This window comes from Falco punctatus (genome assembly GCF_963210335.1).
Source record: "Falco punctatus genome assembly, chromosome: 13".
NCBI lineage: Eukaryota > Metazoa > Chordata > Aves > Falconiformes > Falconidae > Falco > Falco punctatus.
The window spans coordinates 20,631,260-20,648,301 of NC_137593.1; the positions used below are offsets into that span (position 1 = coordinate 20,631,260).

The 17,042-nt window shown below is 41.1% G+C and overlaps 1 long non-coding RNA gene across 1 annotated transcript in view; it reads left to right on the forward strand.

The window, feature by feature from the left end:
- The window catches only part of LOC308072352, a 272,072-nt gene that overhangs the window by 155,458 nt on the left and 99,572 nt on the right, over positions 1 to 17,042 (forward strand). The window lies entirely within an intron of this gene.

The window sequence follows — 17,042 nt, forward strand, 5'->3', positions numbered from 1 at the left end:
AAGAGCTTGTACGCTGACAGGACAGTTAAGTTTGTCTAGGTGCTTTCCCAGAGATTTTGGTTTTGTTAGAAACTGAGCCTTGACTTTGAGGTTTTTGTTTTCTGAGATCTGACTTGCTTTTCAGCTTTAATGTTCTTTTAAGATTTTTTTTTAAATGTCGGATGTTGATTTGTTTGTTCAGCTTAACTCTGTTTTGTTGAACGTCTGTCCCAGAAACTTGCTGGGCTCTTAAAGAGGACCTACAGATCTTGGTATGATGTCCCAGCAGCAGGTAGGGCTTGGGTGGGAGGTGAATGAGGATGTTCCCACCTGCATTAGGCTCTGCATAAACCCCACGAACGGTGCTCTCCTGGATGTGATGTCCCAGTGAACTTTTAATGGGCTGAACATCAGTACTCTTTGTGTTGGGAACTCTGCATTAAGTATGGTATAGGGGATATGTTGATACAGGTTTAACATCTGGGTTTCAATTAGTTACTGAAACGGCCAGATCATTCTTGGTAGCAAAGAGCAGGTTATATCAGGCTTGGGACTGTGTTTCTGCACGTAGTACCTAGACGGTAGGGGAATGCTGTTCTTCCAAGTTTTATTTGGGTACTTTCACCCAGTTTCCTGAAGGCAAGATCAGATGGTGATTATTAAGCGCTGAAGTATTGTGATTAATTTTTTTTCATTACATGCATTTTATTTCTCCTTGTTTTGTTTAGTAACAATTATAATTGCATAAAACTACTGCCAGTATTCAGTTACTTTGTATAGCATTTACTACTGAAATTGCAGATAATAGAAAAATCTGGATAATCAGAGTTTGAAGCCTGATAATTTAAGCTATTTAGGTGACAAGTAAAACCAGAAATAATGTTGAAAATATGAGAAAAAGTAGAAAATAGTTGAATCCAGTTATCACAAAGTGGTCTGGTGTTATTTGTCACAAAACTTCCAGGAAAATATTGCCCAGGAGCACACGTGCCCCAGGCAGTGCTGGGTGGACAGCTAGCTAATCGCAGGGGAGTAGTGCTGGTTATTTCATTCCCCTGTCAGGTGTGAGGTGCCTTGTCTCTATGAAAGGTGCTGTTTTGCTTTGTATCAGTAAAGAACTAAGGTAATACAAAACATTAAGAAATTAATTTGCTTCTGTTTTAAATTTTATGGTAATTCTTGATAGTTCAATAATGATAATCACAATAATAAAGTGTTTCTGTGGTTCCCAAAATATAGCAATTTAACTATTTTTATGGTATTGAATATGTGAGATGGCTTGACTGATGTTTTTCTGGTTTGCCCATCAGTTGGCCTGTTCTAGAACAGTTACTACTGTAATGCTGAATACGTTTTATGTACTGCTAGAAGCTGGAGTGACAGATCAGACAATATGAGGAATTAATTCAATAGGGAAATCCATTTCTTCCTGTTTTAATATCTTGGTTTTTTTTATAATGTGTAAGGGTAAAGCAGTGTTACCTAAATTTGGAAAACAGACAGCATGTGAGCTATTTGTTATAATTTATTATGTTGATTCTTAGCATGTTCTGAATGGGAAGTCTAGCTGTTCTTGCTGGAGAGCTGTGCTGTAACTCCAGCTCTAGTTTTGCAAATGCAATTTATACAAGATAGTCAGGTATTATAATTTTGATGCTTTGCTATATTTGTAGACTGTGTGCTAACAAATACGAGCAGTTTGCATCAAAAAAGATCTGTATGAGCTGTGAACGCCATTGTACTGCTAGTCAGGAGAGGATAGCCCATATGTTTGGTGGTTATTTCAGTAATGTAATAATTGTGGCTGTTGGTGTGTGGGTAGATGTGTTTGGTTTGCATTAATTTTGATCTGAAGTGGGTCAAAATGCAGGCGCTCCATCATGACTGTGGATGGCCATGAGATTCCTCCTGGTGGTGAAGCTGGGACTGCTCCAACTTTGGGGCCCTGATGTCTGTGAGCCTCATCTTTTGCCTGTGAAGCTGACAAACCTGGTGGTGCCTGACTTGACCTGCTCCCTGGCTTTTTGTTGGGTCGTGGCACGGAGGAGGCTGCTTCGGTGCACGGTTCAGTGTGGTATGCTGGCCTAACAGCTCATCCCTCTGCCTTGAAGCCGTTCCCAAGGGCTTGCTCCACCATCCCAAGCCCTGAGCTTGTGCCAGGCGTCAATCTGCTGCTCGATTCGCTGTCCCCGCAGCCTTGTGCTTAAGCGCACTGATGTGCGCATGTGGGAAACATTCACCTTCCACGAGTGTAGGTGGCATATAAGTAACTATTTCTAAATGTAGTGTGATGCAGTGTCACTTCTGATACTCTACAGAGGCTGGCATCACAGGGAGGTCAGCTGTGCTGTGGTTTCTAGAAGAGGAATCCCAATGGGGCAGTATGTCTTTCATTACCAGCTAGTAGTGTAATCTAGCTGAAAGTACAGTACTGCCTGCGACCATTTGAAGAGTGAAATTAATAATGTGAAATATGGAAAGTAGAGGGAGAATAAATTAGCTAATATTTTTAGCAACATGTATTAGAAAATGTAACATCTTTGAAACAGAAGATCATCAGGTGTTAGAAGAACAGTACAATCTTCATGGTGTTTGACGTTTACTGAAATAAATCTCAAGAGTTAATCCAGTGTTTCTAGGGTCTTGACTAGTGTTAAAATAGGATTGCAAACCAGGCTAGCTGAAAAACCCACCCAAACTGGTTTCAGTAATGCTGTTAATTTAAGGCAGTACAATGGGGCAGTTTCCTAGTGGGCTGCTTGACATACGGCTTTATATTCTGAAAACGATGCAATTTAGCGATGCTAGTGTTGTCACCAAAACTTCCAAGCCGCCCTATCCCTCTTCTGCAGCTGATGCTTTTCCGTAATTCTGTTGCATGTTTTTCATTACTGTGCTTCTTCCCTCCACATCACAAATGCAAGATGCTTTTCCAATGTTTGTCAGTACTGAGTTTCCAGCTGGATGTCTAAGGTCAAAGTTCTTCACGTTCTGGTGAGTAATAAAGATTCAGAGCTGGGATTGGGGTGATGAGCACTTTTGCTGAGCAAGGCAGGAGTTAGGGTAGCAGCAGAGGGGTAAAAATAAAAAAAGTAAAAAAAAAAAAATAAATCACAGGAAGTGTCAGTAAGGGAAGGTCTTGTGACAGGTTGCACACAGGGTTAGGCTTAAGTGTATCCCATATTCATGAGAAATCCTTTTTGAAGAAGTGGGGCTAAAAATGTGGTCTGTGATCCTCTGGGCTGTTTGTACCCCTACAACCTTCTTAGTTATGAGAGATAGTGGCACAATTCCTGATGTGAATGCACTTATAAGGCACTTTTACACTGTTATGAGTATAGCTAATCCTCTTTCATGGGGGGATAACTCTACTGCAATAAACCAACCTTGTATTTGTTAAGTAAGTTATTATTTCTGTGCAGAGAGAAGCCTGAGCCTATAAATAATAAGTCAGAATTCATAAAGGGGACACCTGTGAACTTCTTGTTTCTGTATACTTGCATTGTGGCTGTAATTGCATTACAATATACTTTAAAGCTTCTAATTTTAATTTTATATTCTTGGTATTTTAAAGAGAAAATAGAAGACTCCATAGGTAGGATTAAGAAGCTGAGTAAGTTTTCTTAGTGCAGCTTCATAGGTTTCAAATAAGCAACACCAGCCAGTCAACCAAACAAAATCCCCCAGTATTGAAATTTAAAAAAAAATATCGGAGACCTTTTAGGCAATTAAGAAAGCTGAATGCTCTCACATTCTAAGACAGTACCGAATGCATTAGCAAAATGTAAATCAATAAATAATTTAAGTATAGGGTTTGTTATTCCACAGTTATTGCATTAAAATGGAAACCACCGAATGTGCCCTGTCTCAGAAAAAAAATAGGCAAAGTTAACTTGCTGTTTCCTTTTCCTTATTCCTTATTGCAGTCAGATATTTTTTTTTGTGTGTTTTTTTTTTTTTTTAATACCTCTGGAAATGACTGTGTTAAAACAATTTGTGTCTTTGGTCCAAGGCTAAGGGTGGAAGTCTAACCCCCAAAATGTTTTTAGTGGATGAGGGAAACAAGGGGTCTGGAGCAGAGGCTGAGCTGTAGCTCTGCCCAGCCAACCCCCGCATTTTGCAAAGGGTTAATGGCCTCAGTAACACAATAGGATGTTGGTTGTTTTTTAACACATTCAGCCATATTAACTTATTTTCTGTTGTCGGGTTGTTTGTGTTGTTTTTTATTTGTTTACTCTTGTTTGTTTGAACTAATCACCACTTAAGTAAAAGTCTCTTTGCCTTGCCCTGCCTCCTCTTCATGAAGCATTTAGCCATGGTGACCAGTCAGGCATAAAAACGTGCTTATCTGCAAATGAATGGCAGCTCTTTGCTTCATTAAAGCCTCTTTCTCTTTTGGCACTCGCATTGTGACCCTTTGATATTAATTCAAAGGGCAATTAAAGAATGCGGCCCATCTTTGAAGTAAAGCATTCAGGGCAAGGAATGGGATGAACCTGGGACTCTGATGGACTGTGCGTATTCAACAGGCCTTTTCAAGGCAGTTTGAAGTGACTCAAAGAAAATGGGCAGGAGAAGGTCAAAGAGAAAAAAGGGGCTAAAGAAACAGTCTGTATTTGTTCGAAGTATTAGCCAAGCAAACTGCAAATAGCAACAAAATGAAACAGTTAATAGAGCAGCCAGACAGAGGCATGTCAATCACTTAACTTGAACAGCATTGGACTAACCAAGGCTTCAGTCCACTGTGTTATCTAATTATCTTGGGAAAGCCAGTAGCTGGAAGTAATAGTATTGTATTTCTTTCTGCTTACTGCTCAGAAAAGGTGATAAATACTCACTGCTTCATAATTATTCAACATATATACATAAAGAGTGGTGGGTTGGTGGATTGTAGGCAAGCTGCTAGTAGAAAACCAACAAAAAACCCTTCGCGATTAACCTGAGATGCAGAATGTGAGCATTAGCATGTTTAAAACTCGTGTAAAGGTTTGCATATGGAGTAAGCGAAGGCACGCATGGTTTCCTCTGGAACAAACCTTAAAGACAAACACATTTACGAACCTAGGAGAGTCGTTTTCGCTCTCTTTCCTCCAGATACAGTTTTAAACCACATATAATGTTAAGGGTCAGACTTTAAACCACAATAAACAATGAGATCAAGAGCCGGGCTGCAACTCTCCTTGCTTAACATATGCTGTTGTACCTAAGCGTTGAGGCACACATGGTATGAGATTCCTGCTTTATTTTGGCCTAACAGGGTAAATTAAGGACAAAGTTTCAGATCTGCCTCACAATTTTCTTTGTATTGTTGGTTAGATTATCCCCATGGGGCTTAATTTTCCACTGGCCTGAATTTACACATGCAAAACAAATACATGATTTTATTTGCACAAATGGATGTGCCCATAGACAGGCATATTTTAAGTCTTGCCATAAGAAAAGGTTCCCGAGTTTATCTTCCTAGTTGCACTAAATTGTCGCTGTTATTGAAACAAGGAGATAACAGTGAATTTCTGATGTGAGAGAAGCGCTCTAGTCTTGATCTAGCTGATGCAGAGAATTGTATAATAACAGATGCATGAGCAGAAGCGTGGCAAGAACCATCTTGAAACGCATGAAGTTTTACATTATTTAACTACTTGTATATTTTTTTAAAATGCCTAACGGATTTTAGTTGGAAAGGGCGCCTGTTGCTTTGTATGGGCAAAATCTGCCGAAAGGCTTTGCATTGGTTTGAGCGTGATGCTGCGATCACCTTTGCATAAAAGTAACTAGCCTTCAGCGTGATCCTGTCTGGTGGAATCCTACTGGGGTTAATAAGCCCTAAGCTGTATAACAAGATTGGGTGGTACTCTTGGATTTATTGGTATAACATGGTAGGGAATTTGTAGCAAAAAATGCTCTACACACATGAAATGGACAATATACAATATGACTTAACGCATGTTAGAAAAAATACTTCATCAACAGCTGGTAATGGTTTACTGTGGGGGAGAAGGAAGAAATCATTTTTTGTTGCTGTTGTTGAGAAAACAAAAGCACTGGCACAGTCAAAAATCACTTTTGTTGAGATCTTGCATGCTAAATTTTAACCAGAGGGACTTTTTTTTTTTTTTTTTCCTGGCTACACTGCACCCTCCTTTGAACTCCAGTGTAACAAATAACCTAAAAGAGTATTATTCAGTGTGGTTGTGCTTGTATGGAGGGTTCTGCCATCACACAAGAAGAAATACCAACTTTTCTTTTATAGTGGCCACTGTATTCTTTTTTAAAGGAGAAGAAGAGAAGAGGAATTCCTGTATACGTCAGGCATAGCATAGTTTCAAAGCTACATATTAATAGAAAAAATGGCATTATGCGAACACTTCACTGTCTAAGAATTCCAGCTGGAATAACTGTATGGAACCAATGATCTCTTTCTTTTGTATGGGTCTCTCCTGGTGTCCATAGGGTTTTATCTATAGTCCACTGGAATTAAATCCATAGATTTATTTTGATGGGTTTTAAAAGGTTCTCCCCTTACAGGAGAACTTTATTAATATTAATGCTTGGTGAGGATAAGGCTTTATAAGGACCCCTTTGAATATATGAAGACTGATAGTGTCATTGCATCAGCTGAAAATAGAGACGATTTCTAGAAGGAGCGTAGAGCTTTAGCTGGTGCAAGCTGTGCTGTCCCTGTCCCAGCTGGACTTCAACCAGGATGCATGGCAGTGAAAGTCCCGTTTGGTGTAGTTATCTAGCTGGTTTGATTTCATGGTCTCTCTCCTTTGATTTTTAAGCTGCTTCCAAATATTATCTAAACTTCTTTCTTCTGCTGCAGATGGGGAGTGCTCTGTTCTAACCTTCTAAGGGTAGTGGTATTTGCCTGGAGTAAGGAAGGTTAGTGCATCTCCCAGAGGGTTGTTCATGCTGCTGTTGGGTAGCATACCAGTTTAGTAGGCTCTGATAATCTAAAAGTTGGAGCGCAGGACTGAAAAGGAAGTGCTAGTCTTCATGTGGTGCATAGAACAAAGAAAGGATGGCTGGACTGAGTCAGCTGAGCTGGGAAAAGAAAATGGAAAGCATTAAAGTCCCCTGGTGTGTATTAGCTATTATTTGAATATACAATAAACAACTTGGGATTTGAATACCCTGTTCTGGGGAAACCTGGAGTCAGGCTACCTGCTCCAGTGCCCCAGTCTCAGTCCCACGAGCTTTGGGGAGCTTTGCTTCCTCCTTAGATACTGGTTTCAAACCAAGTGAGCCCCAGCTGTAGAGTGCATCAGCGGGACAGATGCTGCCTGCCAGGGCTTCACTCGGAGCAGGTTTTCTTTCCTTGCTGCAGTTGCCTCTACTCCTGGTTTAGACCTACAGAAGTCTGTCTGGTTGCCTGATCCAGGGGAGCCATCAGGCCCAAAGCCCTAAAAAGACTAGCCCTAAAAACTAGCCCAAACAAGGGGTGCATTCTGTTCTGGAAACAGGAAAGAGAATTTTAGGTCTTTTCAGACATGCATAGGGATTTCTTAAAAAAAACCACAAAACACACCAACCCTTGATGACTGCTGTTTGCCTGGTAGGGTTTCCTAGATGCTGTGCATGTGACAGTCCCTGGTGTCCCTGGGGTGAGTGTGCCTTGAGGCTGGAGGCTGCCCTGGGCTGCTCCTGCATGTCAGCCAGGGGACCTGAGAGGTGGGGTACGTTCTCGGTCGTACCTCTCAGGGGGAAGTGGGATGCTTGGAAGCATAAAGTTTTTCATGTGGCAGTTCTACCACTCCAAACTGGAATCTCATTCACCCACAGCAGCAAGAAGTGGGACCTGAGCATGCCTTCTCTTGAACTGGCTCTTGCCTGTCCTTGTTGGAGCAATTGCCTGATGTGCCCCTGCTTTTGGTTTCTTCAGTATTGGTTGGTGGTGTGTGGATTTGTTTTTTAAATGCAAAACTTAATTTTTAACTGTATTTTCTTGGAGCTTTTAGGAAATATTTTTGTCTAGCGAGAAAACAGAGCAGCTCTAAGAATGTAATGTTATAATTGCTGAGGCTGTACTGGATTTTATGAACAAAATGAAGGCTAGTTGCTTCGTTTTGCTAAACCCCCTCATTTGCCATGTCCCAGTGCTGCTTCTTGAGACTGGAGGCCTCTTATTTGATGGTGTTCCTTACCAGACGCTGATTGCTATAATGCTTTGTGTGCAACATACACTTGATACATCATCTAAGCACTGGAAAGTGTTCGTTCTCTTTGTGCGATCTCTCAGTCCTGATGTAAAACAGGCAGAAGTGCAGCAATTCCTGCCATAATGTAACATGATTCCAGGAATGAGAAATTTCCATCTCTGAACGTACCAGGAAGCAGCAGTGTGCCTCAGCTGGTGGGGATGGGCTGGCGGCGGGCTCCTCGCCCTCTCCTTTAGTACGCAGTATGAGTATGTGGCTGCTAAAACAGATGGTACCGAGTGTAGGAATATATGTACATATAAATATATGGGAATATAAAGGTATCTACTTCTTTTGTGTAGACACAGAAATTTCTTTTTTCAAGAATTTAAGTCTGAAAATGTCAAACGTTGCCTAGAAACTGGCAGTGAGTGCCTCGGCCGAGGGGCTGGATCCTGCTGATGTGGGAATTGATGGAAGTTTTGCTATCGCCTTTTATGGCTGCAGGACTGCATCTGCATCATGCTTGCTGCAAATTCACGTGAAAAAAGTTGTGAAGCTGCAGAAATACACAGATAAATCTGAAAAGCAGTGCACAAAAGGAGGCTTTTTAGACTATATTATTGTTCACAGGGCGCTTTTTTGAAATGCCAAAGCACTTGAGTATTACTGGGATTTTTACAAAGCTTGAAAACAAAGGATGAAGCTCTAAAGGAGTATCTTTAGGTATTTTTTTTTTTCTTTCGTAATCTGGAAAACCACTATATGAAATAAGCATCCATTATACCCAAATTTAAATAAGAACAAGTTAAAAAGAGAGGAGAAATGCTTAATAAAACATGACCAAAATTAATTATTACTAGAAAATAAGTTTTTTCCACTTGCAAACAATTGACAGGGTTTAGGAATCAAGTCTGGGGTCAAAGGGTCTTGATGGCCAAGTCAAAGGGCACCTAGAGATGTATATTAATGCATGTCAGCTTCTAGATCCTAGAGTCAAGCAGTAGTTCATAAAAGAAACAAGGCATCTTAAGAGAAGTGTTATTAGCAAACATCAGGTCAAAGTTTATCTTTGGGTCAGCGTGTACTGGAGGGTCACCCATTCATGCTCCTAACACAGGCGTTATCCTTAAAGCTGCCTCGGTGCAAGGTGTTAAAGGAAAATAGATATCTGAGGTTTTAACTGGGGAAACTTGACAATTTATCAGAACATTTTGCAAGACTGAGACTTAAATTGAGGCACCCTTAATGGAGCAAAGGAAAGTGGGGATTGTATTTAAATTACTTTTGGTTTATTTGATTTTTTTCTTTATTTTAGTTTTTGATTTTTGAAAAAAGGTACATACAGGATTCTCCTCAATGTCTTTGCATTCTTTCCTAAATCCATAGAGCTGATGCTATAAGGGACAGATATGGCTTTCTTTTGAAAGAATCAGTATAGCCAACGTCAAACCCTTTGATGTGGAGGTATTGTAAATCTTTCCACGTGATTCTTCCTGGAAGCCATGCATTTCCTAAGAAGCGTGTTGACCAGTTCATCCCATTTACAACGCTACTTCTGCAGTTCTGCTTTCTCCTCTTCCCACCGCCTTGGGTGTGGGAACCCCGGCGCCCAGGGCAGCCGCGGCCGGGGGCGCTCTGCCACTCAGACCTGGAGGAATGCTCCCGCTGTGCCGGAGCACACAAAGGCTGCCTACTTGCTTTGACAAGCCCATGCTGCAGAAAATCCTTGCAATCTTTTGTGCTTCGTGGTGTTGACTTATTTTAGTTCCACGCTAAGATGCTCCCCATTGAAACAAGCAAAAAAAAAAAAAAAAAAAGAAAAAAAAGAAAAAAGTGGAATACGGTTCTTTTAAATACTGTTATTCTGATGCCTTCAGGAGGCACTTTGCCTGACTTTCTGAAGAGATTGGTTTGAACAGTGCAATTTTGGTTATGCTTTGGAGGGGAAGAGGAGAGCATAGTTGTAGGAATAATAAATATGACTGTTCACTAAAGCCGATTATATTTGCATTGAATGGCTATTAAAATATAATGTGCAATGATAACTGGGTATTTCTGAGAACCGATGTGACAAGAAGTGACAGAAAAGAGATTATCTGTTAGATTTTCACTTGTCTAGTGTGAATATTGCGGCCCTGAATTGTGCATTTAGTACATAACACTGTGCACTAGTGTCCTAAATTCGAGAAACATCAATTAGCATAGTGGCAAACCTTGGTGTGCTCATAACAGTAATGTGTTTGCTGCTCTTCAGTGGAGTTATACCAGCACAGCTCCAACCTTTTAATTAAATCTTTTGGGAAATATTTCTGAAGTTTGTGTTGGTAAAATATATGAGGAAAGTCATAAGAAAAAAGCTTGAGCTGTAACAGAGAAACTTCAGTGTTTTTTTAGACAAAATACATTTCCCGTTGGGTCCTGGCAGTTGAACAAACCAGACTTTCCTTGGGAGTGCATCATATTTGCTAGGAGAAATTTCCTGACTCCAGCTGGAATTCCTGCTTGCAAGTTGGGGGACAAAGTGTCTGCCCCGTGTGCTGTGAGCAGGGCAGCTCTGTGTCTCAAAGGAGGGGTGTGTTTTTCTAGCACTGAGGGAAAAGCTGTAACCAGACCTCTCTGGGTCCTCTCAGAGTTCCTCCACTTCATCTGTGTAGCTACCATCTACAGGGCATTAGAACGCTTGCTTGGAGTGTGGGAAAGCCTAGTTCAGATGCTTGGGGCTTATTTGAGCATGTGTGTGTAGGACTGTTGCGGGTTTTGTTTGTGTCTTGATCTGCTTGGTTAGGTGTTTTGTTTTAAGCATTCATAAAACTTTTTAGAAGAGTGGAAGTGCAGATGGGGCTACTGGTATCAGAGACTGTCCAGTGCACAGCTGGTCTCCACTCTAAAGCATCCTGACTGAGAGCCCTGACCACATGCCTCTCCCTCTGGAGACAGATGATTCCCTCTCTCTTTCCATTTTTCATGAAAGACTTTAACAAGATTCTGTTTTTCTGCTAGCACAGAATGGGGGAGGCAGGGGGAGAAACCTTGGAAGGAGAAACGTGAAACGAGAAGGGCAAATATTCCCTTCCTCACCAAGTTGCAGCCATGGTCTGAAAGCATGAAATGACATCAATTAGAAACACACCCAAATGGCAGAGCAGCCGAACCTTTGCTGGTATAATCTGTCATGGCTCCACTGAAGTTAATTTGAAAGTCTGTCTGTTCCTAAATAGGTGCAAAGGCCTTCCAATGAATTGTGTGTTACCATAGGAAATCATATTAAAGGGAATGGCATTTTAGGAGTCTGTAAGTCGTTGCTTTTAATGGTAGGTGCATTGAGTTGGATATAAACACTCAAAAGGGTTTGCAGGAATGACTTTAACTTTGTGAGAATACCTGTACTGCTAAACTGTGAATTTAAGTCCTGTAAAATACTTTGCACTAGAGCCTGTTGCTGATGGAGCTCTGCTAATTAATGTGAGCTGAGTGCTCACCCTACATGATGGGAACAGGCTCCTGAAACAGTGCTGTACATGGGGTGCAAAATTCAGAAAGCCAAAAGTTTGTTTGATGTGTTGGTGGATTCGGGGGCTGAGGAGGAGGGTGGGAATCTTGCTTCCTTCAGCAGCTCAGCAGGTTTAAATATATTTCTAAATCTTTCTCCCTAATTCTTGTTGCAAAAATTAACCAAATAAGACCTTGGATTTATCAGAAAAGAATTAGGAGCTTATCTTGTTCCTAATGAAGCTGATGGCAACATTAGTTTACTGCAAGATGATGCCCACTAACATAATAAACAATTACTTTAAAAGAGGAAAACAACTGAATGCCAATTAAGACAAGCATCAGAATGACAATGTTCCATTTTTCCACTGTACAGAGAATTATTTGTGGCCAAAGGATTACTTTTGAAATTGTTTTGAATTCTGCCCTTTTAATTTATTAAATGAATCCTTCTTAGGAACTTGATTGCTAATTCACTTTAATTTAAAAAAGCCCCACTGTCTTCTTTGGATGTAGGCAGAGCCCTCAGGGGTCCATAAAACTGTCAATATGGCTGTTAATTTGGGTTTTCTTTTTTCCTTATGGCTTAAAGCCTAATTGTGAGAGCTGGGAAGATGCCATGGTTTTGGTTTGCAGGGACTCAAACATTGTCTTATGGGTTTCAGATCCCTTCAGAAGTCATAGGAACCCTCCTGCTGCTGCTGACATGTCAAGTTGGAAAAGCTGCAAAAATCTGGGGAGGAACGGGGGTTTGCTGAAAGTGAGTCCCACCTGGTTTTCATGCTGGAATCGGAGATGGACAAGAACCAAGTGCCTTAGTCTAAATGTCCCTCAGCTTTGGGTGGGTCTGGATCCAGATCAGGATCTGAACTTTTTGTGCCTCAGGCTTGTCTCTAATTGAATCCATGCAAAACCACACATTTCACATGACTTTGATGCAAAACCATAAATCGACCCATTTTTTATTCAAAACGAAGTCCAGGCTTGCTTAGAAAGATCACAAAACTTCTTCTGAACCTTGATGTCCCAGGTGGGTAATGAAAATTCAAGTCTCCAATGTAATAATGCTCCTGGAGGGAACAATGCTTGTTTTTGTCATTCTAAGTAAATGACCGTTCTGAGACAGGCAACGACGTCCCACTGGCTGTGAGTTGGTCAGATGATGGTCTAGACTCTTCCTCACACAGACACTGATTTTAATTATTTTTCTTGGGTTAGATCTTGATCAAAAAAATCTCAATGGCAGTTATATTGGTTTTGTGCCTTATAGAACAATATAGGAAAGATTCTGAGTGAAGTGGTGTTGAAAAAGCAAGACAAAGATCACCATGGAAGCTTGAATGAGGTTCTGTTTTGACTGAACCACTTTTGAAAACTTTTTTTCCTGAGCAATCAAATTAGAGGGGGGGACACCCCCCCCCCCCCCCCCCCCCCCCGACAACAACCTGGATATTTGGTTTTTACAAAACAATTCTGATGTTTGAAGGAAGCTTTCAAAACAGTGCAAGAATTTTAGCAATACAAATTCTGGTACCTTAGCAGAACAGCATGACCGTTATTGATTTTAACGACAGATGCAAGTTATTCTTTGAAGATTGCAATCTGAGCATTCACTGTGAAGTTATCCACCACACGTATTTGTTAATCCATTTATATATGATGATGTATGTTAGAATTAAGTGAATGTTGACCATAGCACAGCCTGGGTCAAAGTTTGTTTGTAAGGTATTATTTGGTAACTGCTCTTAGACCGCAATTTGAAGTGTAACTGGAGTGTCTGAATAAGGTAATTGTCACTGAAAACGTCAGAAATGTTTCCAGGCCATCTGTTGCTCAGCCGCTTGTTGTTATTTGTATTGCTATGGTAAACAGGAGCCCTGCTCATGGACTACTGCTGTGCTGGGAGCTGTACCAACACAGATCTCGAGATGTCCCTGTGAAAAAGACCTAATGATGTGAGCATATGACGGTGCACAAACATGTTTAGACTTCAAAGCAGAGATGGAGGCTCTTGAGCTCAATGGTGAACAGTGGTCTCAGCCCACTGATAACCAAACTGCAGCAGAGATGTTGGTAAGCTGTAGCAGCAGTGAAGCCTCTCTGTTTATTCCTGTCTAATTTGATGTCCATTGCGACAACAAATGTTCTAGGCTTCTGCTGTGAGCCAAAAGGCACAATATTACCAGGGACAGAGAAACACTGATTACTTGGCAAACAGTAGATGAAGGCAAATACAGTTTGGAATAGGGAGTGTGGTTTCCAGTCATGAGTGCATGCTCATTTGTGGAAGATGTTTTGGGCAGAAACAGTGTAATGTATCGTGGTGAGTTACTTGGAGTTTGTATGCAGCTGAAAGCTTTGTTTGAGGTATGAGGGTAGTGTCACACAACTTGGTTGGCTACTGTTTTCAGTGGTGAGGCTACCGGGGAGCTGCAGGTAGAGAGCATTGCCTTCAGGAGCTGCAGGCCAAGCTCTGCAGTCCTTTTCTTGATGAAAGAGGAGACTTTGTTTATATTTATACGGTGCTTAGGGAAGTGGTTTAGTGGTGGACTCGGCAGTGTCAGGTTTATGGTTGGACTCTGATCTTAAGGGTCTTTTCCAACCTGAACAATTCTGTGAAATATGGCCCTCGCAGAGTAGCTCTCTTGAATTTATTCTGTGGCTTGTGATCCCCTCGGGTAGCGTTAAACCTGGACCCTGGGTCTCCTTACACAGCTTCTTTAACAATAAAAAGGAAGCCACTTAGAAAGCTGCAAAGAGCTCATTTCTCAGTTGATCTCTGTTTTCCTTTGCCGGCACAGGAGGCTGGCTGGGAGCATGCAGCTTTTCTTCTTTTCTGTCTCTCCGCTATTGTGCAGATTTCACTCTGGCAGGCTTCCCCGTGCTCATCTGGGGCATCTGTCAGGCTCTAGCGTCGGGTTCTGTCCGGCTGGGTTGCAGGCCAAGTTTTGACTTCCTAATCTGTATTTAACACTTTGATGTAGCTTTCAGCAGGATTTGACCCAAAGCAGACAGAGAATTGTACCTCCATAGGGTGTGAATTGAGGGGAAAAAATATCATTTTAAAAATTTGCTGTCAAACAACAAAAAGGTACATAATTTTTGCTGAAATTCAGTGGATGTTGAATATTTGTCTTTTTCTAAACTTCCTAGAAAATACATACTGCTTGTCTGCATAGATCAGGGGAGGCAGGCTGTGTGTTAGTGACTGCACTTCTTCCAGTACACATCATGGGGGTATTTCTATTTTAGACTGGACTTACAAGGTGAGATAGGGCTCAGGCAGCCAAACCCAAGCTCCCGTTTTAGGACCTGTTACGGTTTCATACAGTGGCAGGCAAATGCTAAGCACCCTGGCGCTGTGAGGAGTCTGCTTTCAAGAAACCCTCTTGCTTTTGAATGTGTTACGGTATTAGGAGGATTTCATTGTTTTTGGGAGAAATTAGAAACAAGGAGAACCATTTTATTTCCACCTAAGAAAACTTTTCTCATTACACGTTTTACAGGGGAGCTATAGACTGTCACTTGTGGTGTCACTGGGTACCCAACATCACATGTATGAGTTTGCAGGCTGTGGTGCTCCTAGTTGTGTGCAAGTGGAACAAACAGGGAGTCAGTTCAGTGGTGCCATAGCACTGGAAGGCAGCATGAACAGGAGCCAGAATTTTTAGATTTATAGTTGACGTAAAGCTTTTCGCAGATCCCCCCCCTCCCCCTTCCCCCCATAATGTTAAGGACCTATGGGAACAGAACCTTTAAATAGATGCTATCAATTATCCCTACAGCCTAACAATTCAAGACAGCTGATTTTAGATATGAAAAGCTGTAACTAAGAAACTAGGCATTTTAACAAATTTTCTGAATTAATAAGTTTGCATTTCAGTAATTTTTTTCTGGTTTTAAACATTGCAAATCTTTGTGTGACCACTTTCACTGTTATCTTAGAGAATTTGCCCTATTTCTGGAGGGTAAACCCATCAGTTTTAATGAAAGCATTGATTTTTCAGTGTGTAAGAGATCATCTAACAATGAACTCCTCTTCATGCACAAAAAAAAAAAAGCACAGGCTGTTTCACTGGGTTCCTATCTAGGTAAAAGGAACTAAATTAAAGGTCATCTACCTTGTGTCTTCTGTACATGGAAATTCCTGATACCTGTAGGTGATTGAGGGCTACATCCGAACCTAGAGGCTAGATCCAAAGACCACTGAAATGATGAGTATATTTTGGCTGTGGCAAGGATCTGCATGTCGATGATAGTGTGCGTAGCATATTCTGTGCTCCTTAAGTGTCTGGAAGCTGGGACAGCAAAAAATATATCTCCTCCAATACATGGTAGGAAAGATTTGGTTTGAGAGTGCATAATAATCTGTCAGATGTTTTTTCTCTACCAGGTGTGTCAGCAAGTGCAGTACTGCAGAGTTATGAAATATTTTGGCATCCCATAACACCTTGCATTGTGCAAGAGTGCAGAGAAGTAAGCTCCATTTAGAAACAGTAAGGGAGGGTGAGGTGGCATGAGAATGGAAAATCATGGAAAATAACCAGGAGGAGAAGTTGGTGGGAAATGGCGATCTGGTACCTTGGGTTTAACGTCTTGGGTGTTGGACCCAGAGGGCTGTAGTTGCAGGTGGGGTGCAGGAGACAGCCCACATGCTGGAGGTGTAATATTGGATCTATACTGCTTCACAGCTGTTAATAGATACAGGGTAGGTTAGCTAAAGGGCCCAAAGCAACCTCAAATCCATGAGACTGTTAGAAACCGAACAAGTATCTAAGCCCCCGTCTAAAATTTTATCCCTTTGCCTGGGCTCTTCAATAGTTTTGTTTATATAAAGGCTTACCTAAAACTTTTGAGGAAAATCCATGGATTTAATATTCCACTGTGTTGCACTGTGGCGGAGGAAGCTGGGAAATGGACAACATATATCGTAGCAATTAAAACTCTTCAATTTTAATTACTTATAATAAAAAAAAGAAAAAAGACTAAGCACCCAACCCCACCCCAAAAAAACCCCTACAAAATGTGTGTGTGTGTAAACTCCAAAACCTTGAAAAGTGGAGCAGTTGGGAGCCGCAGGCGTTTCACAGACTGTCCTCTTGGGGACTGCCGTTGTCTGTGGTTAAATAAAGGCTGGGTAACACTGGTGTAGGCAGTTCTTTAAATGCCTATGGGAATTATATTTTTAAATAGAGTGAAGGTACTTCCCTATCCCCCCAAAGTGGAAACAGCCTTATTTACCGTTTAATTTGCCTGGCTTAATTTGTTTAATTTGCAGCTTTCTGGGAAATGCTTTGCAGTGATTATGATTTTATGCACTTCTAAAAAAAAAAATAGTTCCTTTTAAACAGCTACAAAATAAAAAGTACCATGGTTAAGTCTGCTAAAATTAATGTAGTGATGGCGATAGTTAAGCTAACACATTATTATGCC